Source organism: Pseudopipra pipra, chromosome 6, assembly GCF_036250125.1.
Source record: "Pseudopipra pipra isolate bDixPip1 chromosome 6, bDixPip1.hap1, whole genome shotgun sequence".
NCBI classification, from domain to species: Eukaryota; Metazoa; Chordata; class Aves; order Passeriformes; family Pipridae; genus Pseudopipra; species Pseudopipra pipra.
The window spans coordinates 38,762,658-38,770,157 of NC_087554.1; the positions used below are offsets into that span (position 1 = coordinate 38,762,658).

General features: G+C 36.3%; 1 protein-coding gene and 1 long non-coding RNA gene across 9 annotated transcripts in view; one reads left to right on the top strand and one right to left on the bottom strand.

The window, feature by feature from the left end:
* LOC135415990 (uncharacterized) overlaps positions 1-4,181 on the bottom strand; it is an 11,787-nt gene extending 7,606 nt beyond the window's left edge. Inside the window, exon 1 of the long non-coding RNA XR_010431380.1 lies at positions 4,036-4,181. This is a non-coding gene — a long non-coding RNA (uncharacterized LOC135415990). The remainder of the gene's footprint in view (positions 1-4,035) is intronic.
* The window catches only part of NPAS3 (neuronal PAS domain protein 3), a 609,815-nt gene that overhangs the window by 511,059 nt on the left and 91,256 nt on the right, over positions 1-7,500 (top strand). The gene's annotated exons all lie outside the window — the stretch shown is intronic.

A 7,500-nucleotide genomic window follows, 5' to 3' on the forward strand; every position in this document is an offset into this window, starting at 1 on the left:
CATGAAATAAGAATCCCAACTTATTGATCTGGGGGTTAATTTATGGTTCAGGAAGCAGGAATCCAAGATTGCTTGAAATCCTGTATCTGGATTTTATTTTCCTCTGCCTTTCATTGTCATTAGGTTTATTGAAATGGTCTTATTTGCAGCAGAGAACCCAGAATTAGTAATCAGTGTTTGTGCTTGTCTACCGTTTTTCCTAGAGCTCAACCTAGGCTGTATTTCAATTCACTGTCTCTATTGGATTCTTAATGTTAGGTAAGAAGATAGACCATTTTATATCTGATTGAGGAGCCATTCTGGGTTTCATCCTGCTTTGAATGAGCACTCACTTTGTCTCGTGCATAGGGGAACTGGAGGAAGGAAGAGGGAGGGAAATACACAACTCATCTCCATTGCCGTGTGTGCTGTAAAAAAATAAATGCCCATTGCTGTAATTGCTGCCACCAGGTGTTAGAGTTTACCTTTGTTTTTTTATTATATGCACTATAATATTGTTCTATTTAGATTGTTATTGTGTGTTGCTAAAAATTAAAAAGGTAAAACTATTTGTTTCAATTTGGGGGGTTTTTTTCCCATTTGACCCTTACTTCACATTACTAGTAACCTTTTTTTTTCTTGGAATGTGTTTAATCTTAAACTCAGGGACTACTGCTTATAAGCAATAAGAAGTGCAGATTTGGTTTGGAATTTTAACATTTTACCCTGAGCATGTGTTTTTCAACACTACCATTTGCATTTGATTCCACTATAAGCTTATAATATTCAGACTGGAGCTATCCAGCCTCTATTCTTTGTACATGTCTGAGAGGAATGAATTGTTACTTAAATAGAATCATAGAACACCCTGAGTTGTAAGGGACTCACGGGGATCATCGATGTCCAACTCCTGAATAAATAAATTATATACTTTTCTTGTTATGTAAATCCTTGGTTGCAGTTATGTCAAACTGTGGCTAATAACAACAATTAAATTGACTGATATATTTCTGTAAAGCAGGGTAGGGTGCTACCTTTAACTAAATATCTTCACTAATGCAGATGATAGCTCCAAGGGAGTTTGTTAAAAAGTTAGTGTCAAGCTCTACATCTCAAAGCTCCTTATGGTTCCTTAAAAGCCGAAAGAATTTTAACTAGATTTTCTGTATCTTAATAACACGAAAGAATGTTTTTGAAGACTGCTGTTCATTGCACCATAATCTCTTTAACTGTGTTAAGACACTAAGATATTTTTTAAATAACAGTGTGTGTAATTTTGGGGAAAAAAGGATATCAATATGTGATTATTATGAAAATGAAGAGGCAGCTACTAGGTATGGAATTTTGCAGAATACTTGATGAGTTCAGTGTATCATTACTAAATGACTGAAATCTAAGTAACATTTGGCATTATAATAGAAGAAAATAACTGACTAAGCTAGCCTAAGAAGCAGTGATACTGCGCCATAATAAGTGTTTTTCTTCAAGCAGCAGACTTTCTTCTCTGAAATTAGACTGAAGAAAATGGGGATTATTAAGGGTGTATGCTGACTGGACAGCACTGCACAAAAAAAAGAAGTGCGTTTTAGGATGCAGTTTCAGAAGAAATATTTGTCAAAAATCTGTAGTTATGTGAGTAGCTGTTTTTAAGATTGGACCCTCAGAGGGTATGTTCTGTCACTGAAATTCCTGGAACTTTCAATTCAGCTTAATATTAACAATGTATATTTTAAGGCAACTTGAAAGACTTGATGTAGAATCTATCTTGCAGACTCTGTGAGAAGAGAACCTCTGGACCATGCTGCCTGGATGGATAATTTATTTTTTCTATACCTCTGCTTGTGTCTTTTCATTACTTGTAATAGTTCTGCAGATTTGGGATTATAACAGCAATACTGTCCTTTTAATGAATTCAATGTAGCTACTGTTAAGTGCCCAATAAATGTAAAACCAGCTGTGTTCAAGGAGCAATAAAATAAGGAAAAAAAAAATCTCTTTGGGCAAAACAATTATCCAAGGGTTATAAGAACTACTATATATTTCTCTGTGGTAAAGAAACGTTTCCCTTTCTGTTTCTAATATCATCTTGTATCTCTAACATCAGTTAGCAATTGTAATACTGGTGTCAGGTATAACATATCCCAGCTGCATTTTAGAATGAATTGAGCTGGGACAAGGGATCCTTGGAGCCTACTGAATGGGTGAGAGCTTTCAAAGGGAGAAATCAATACTACAGCAGGATTTAGACAACTTAGCAAAATATATCAGACGGAACTTTGGTCAAAGAATAACTACAATAGCAATTTAACCCATGGAATTTCAGCTGAAAAGAAGAATGTTGCTTACTCTAGCAGGGGACTGGAAGCATAATAAAGGTGGCAAATCCATTCTCTTAAAAGGTCTCATCCTCACATGTGTTATCCGAAATCTCTTTGCATATTACTTCTGTGATTTTTCACACCTAACCTCATGTCAAACATGAGCAATTAAAGAACTGCTCCATTAAGCAAAATTGCTTGGATGTGAAGAAAATGTACATTTTTTTCTGAGTTACTACTTAGTAGAAAAAGTACTTTTCTGATAGTCAGAAGGAGTAAGCAATACTAAAAAGACTAACGGACTTTCTTGGGACAAGTCTTGGTAGAGCTGAATACCTGTACTTTGAGTGGAAGATATTAGCATGCAACAGGTCTTTCACTGCAACTGTATTTTCTCAGATCTTAGCAGAACATACTTTTGGTAACAGCATTTCCTGTGCTTGAATTGACATCAGACACAAGGATAGTTGCCCACAGGGGCAGAACTAAAGCATGATTTTGGAGTCTCAGTAATATTCTGTTAATTTTAGATTTCTAGATTTTCACTTTAAAAATCCCTTTTTCCTATTGAAATGACAAAAATGGTAGGAGCCTGTAAAAAGAGTAAGTAAATGGCCAGTAAAATGATGCTGTTACCAGTCAAATACTACAAGTAAAATGTAGAGAAGAGTCACTCCTTTCCCATTCTTTTCGTATCAGTAAAGTGTGAATTTTAAAAGCCCAGTTTGAAAGTATTCAAACTATAGCATGCATAGCAATTAAATTGTTTCTTTGGATGGTTTCAAAACCAAGGAAATTAAAACCATAAAATTACAACACCTCACTGAACACTGAATTTCCTTGCAGTCCTGCCCTCAAACTGAGTTTGGCTATGGGAAACTGTATTTCTTATGAAGTTTTAAAGTCCCATCCACCTTCAGTTAAGGTATGAGAGTCCCAAATTCACTCATTTGGCATTCTTAGTATCTCAGCAAAAGTATGCAGGAATGGAATCTTTCTTTCTTTATTTGTATAATCCTATTCAAGTAATATAATATGAACAGTTCACTTTGTGGCTGGACTTAATACATTTGCTAGAAGGCTGTGGTTTTTTGACTCTTCCTGAATCTTCATGTGTGCCAGGTGCCTCCCCAGCTGCAGCACCCATTGACTCACCCAAGCCACTTTCAGATTTGTTAATTTGGGTATTCCCAGCAGCAGTATTAAGCAGCTTTCATCTCACCTCTGTTGTGAAATTCACCTGAAATCTGGGTAAATATCCAGAGGAATCAGCTGAAAACAGCTATTATTATTGCTCAGAGTTGTCTGTGTCTAAAAAAGACACTCTTCTATTTGTTTCAATAGTCCTTTTAACAGGGAAAGGAATTAATATAGGCACATATAATAAAACCAAAAAAAATCAGCATAAGCCCCAGAACCTTGGAGACATCCACCTCAATTTTTGTTTTACTTTTCTCTTTAATCACACATTCATACATGAATGGTTTATTTGGAATATGATTCTGAAGTTTTTTAAAGGCACTTAAGATGTTACCCACTCCACTTACACATTGTGACCTCTGCCACAGATTAATGCCACCAAAGGGTGTTCACTTGTCACATTCACAGCCAGGATATTAATATAAGCCAAAATCAGTGGTGGTTTCACTAGTGGCTAAACTGAACTGTGAATTGCAGCTGCTAAGAAGCAGACACACCATGCTTGGCAATCTTAGGCAGAAAGATGGCAGTGACATACCAAGGAGACACCTTTAAAATTATCTCAGCAGGAATCTTCAGCATTTTTTGTGTCAGTCTCTGTGAAAGCAGGGAAGGCAAGCCTAGGGAAACGAATCTGCAACCTTGTCCTGTGATAGTGTTAGTCCCATCACAGGGATGGGTGCCTCCCATGACAGCAAGGTTTCATCACAAGTGCTGTCACCAGAGCTTCTCTTCTTGTGAAGTCACAGCACTTGAGAATACACTATGTAACCTGTTGGTCCTGTTGCCTTATTTTCTTCGATTAAAAAGTTCTTTCTTAAACTCCATGTCAGAATCTTCCATGAAGTCAAAGAACATTTTGATGAGCTGCTATTCTCCCCACCTAGAGCCCCCAGCTTCTGCTTCTTTCGTTTGCATTTGCAGAGCTTAGTTTCCTCTTGTCTGCAGCTTTTAGTTGGACAGGTACTGGAAATGTAGTTAGGAGAACCATTTACAGCAAATGCAAACAGGCTACTGAAATTATAGTGTCAGAGAGTCTTAGTACTGACTGAACCTGAAGTAAAAGCACATCAGCCCGCAGCCACTACATATATTTCCTGTCCATTCTTGCGCACCAGAGATGATAGTCTAACAGTAGAATTTTCACTTTCTTTCTGACTGATTTTTAGACTCCTAGAACAGTCACCCCTGAACATCCCAGGCTCACAGCTCCTGTTTTTAGATAGAGATACAGCTGCTACAAAACAGCACTGTTCCATGAGCTACTCTAAGCTGCCCTGAAGTATTCGCAAGTAGGAATCTAAGGGTATCCTATACACAGCTTCCCATGTTGTGTTCTGTCCTGAATGCAGCTCAGCCAGAACATCAGAGCTTGAGTCCATGGAATATCACAGTGAGTGGGTATGCTGAGGAACTGAATATAGATATAAGCTATGCCAGTGTAAATACCCTGAGAACGGACCGTAAGTTCATCCGGCAATTTTGTTCAGGTTGATTGAGATGTATTATTACATGGTGCCTACAATGTACAATAAATGCCTTAAAAAAGTTACCATGAAATTTAAAACTACAAACTAAACAACTGTGTCTTGTTTCCAACATCATTTACTAGTTAAGCATTCATTTGGAAACACTGTGATATGTGTTGTGATACCTATTAAATTCTGTAAACATGATGACAATAAGGAATGTCAAATATTTTTTGAAGATCTTTTGGTAATGTATTTCAAAAACAGCATGAAAGTGATTTTTTTTACTCACTTTGACAGGTGAATTATTTATTGCCTAGTGTAGTTTTCTGAATAGCTGAAGTTTTCTATCAATGAGATAAATTTAGAATCAGGCAAGGGAAGCCATCTCACTAACCCTGCATCCAACCCCATTCCCAAGGCAGTTTGACTGTATCTACAGCACTTTCTGCTGTACTGCAAATGTCAAACAGAAGGTATAATGGATTTAATATTAGTGCTGGCCAAGGTGTTGAGGGAGCTGTTAATAATGCCACTCTAGTTATTGATCTGAGGCCTTTAGAAACCAAAGAAAAGTGAGAGATCCCCAACTGGGGAAAGGCACAACAGTGACTGGGTTTTATTGCCAATATATTTCTACATATAGAGTGCTGACTTTCTGGAATTATGTGATCATCATTAATCTTTGAGAGATTTTTGGAATCATTATGTGGTAGGATAATATCAGGGTGACCTGTATGCATGGTAATGTTAAAACTTGCTTTCATTTCAGTCACGAATCAACTTTAAAAGGTACAATTGTAACAGCAACAATATTAATACAAATCTTCAGCTGTAGGGTAATTTTATTCATTCTGTAATCATGTACTGGTGAGGTTGAGATACATGGATTTGACTCCTCCTAAGAACATTGTCATTTCATCTGTCTGTTGACGTGCAATGTGTGTAGCTGCTATTGCAGGAGGATAGATTTTTCCTAATTATAACAATCATGGCTCCGCTGCCTCTGTTTACCACAGAGATAAATTTGGCTCTGAGTTTATATTCTTCTAGGTTCCTTTGCCATTGTTAATCCTTCAGGATTAACTTGTAGTGTTTTGTTCTAAAATAGAAATAGGTTCTTTGAATAAATGCATGCTTTCTTCCTTCAACTAAATTTTGCAATCTTATGGCATTCTATACAAGGAACCTCTGATGTCTTTAGCCAGCAATTAATAAATGAAAGTAAAATATAGGATTACTGTTTAATGTACATCAAGTAATCATATAGTTCTTTTCCATGTTTATACAAGGTACATAAAATCCAGCAGACAACTTGGAAAAGTTACCTGCTGGATCAAAGATGAAATTTATATCTACCACAGCTAGGCCATAGAGTAGGTCCACTAGACAGAAATATGCACGCACAAAAGTGCCTAAATACAGTGTATGTATATATACATATGTATATACATGTATATATATATGTATATACATATGTATATATATAAGTATTTATGTACATACAAGATGCACTTGGTAAGTTGTGAATTCACCTGTTGCAAGTGTATTTACTGTATTACAATATTAGGCAAATATACTTATTATGAAATTCCAAATCAGTATAAACAGAAGAATAATCTACCTTTGCTTTTATTTGATCCCCATGTACTGTGATAAGCACGTACTGTGATAAACACATACTGAAAGAGAATTGATTTTTAAGGATAAATTCTGTTAACTCTTCCATGACTACAGGAAGACTATCAAGTAGGATCTCTATTGCACTCTGGACAGATCGGTATTTAATATGGTCTGTAAGCTCTTTGGGAACACGCAAGAAGAAACTAAAAGTATGGCAGGAGGATTGGAGAATGCATGAACTTTCTACTGTACTCCTTCCCTTACTTAATAAAGAGAAATACATAGGTGAAGTAGACTGGAGAGTGTCTGCTTGCTTGTATTGATTTCTCCAACTGCTTTCTTCAGATCTATTTGATTTGGACTCTAGGTCAAGATTTTTGTTTCATTGATCACGTGTCTGTAGCAGTACCAATGGAGCGTGTTCCTATGTCAGTTAAAGGGTTTTGAGAAATAACTTATGTTGCTGGATATCCTCAGTCTTATGTGGGATTGGTTTTGGTCATACAGCTTAGCCTGGAAAAATCAGAGTAATTGTGTTTCCATCTTCTCCCATTTACTTGTGATATTAAGTCTACATGTGCATTTAGAGTACATTCCATTCATTTTTCTACACAGACATAATGTTCATTTCATTCTTCCATCAGAAGTGCTTTGTTCTGAAATCTTCCAGAGTTCTTATTTTGTGACCTTCTCTCAGCTCTTTCAGTCTTGTCTCTTAGTTTCATGTGAAGGCTGCATTTTCACAAACAAAAGAATAATTTTATTCTATCACCATATTCACCTATGTAGCCTTAAATTACACTGGTTTTTTTCTCCATCCTGTTGTTAAAAATTCATATCTCATTTGCTCTTGCCCCCACCACTTGTCTTGTCTTTACAACCTTCTTCTATTTCTTCCTTCTAAATATTGC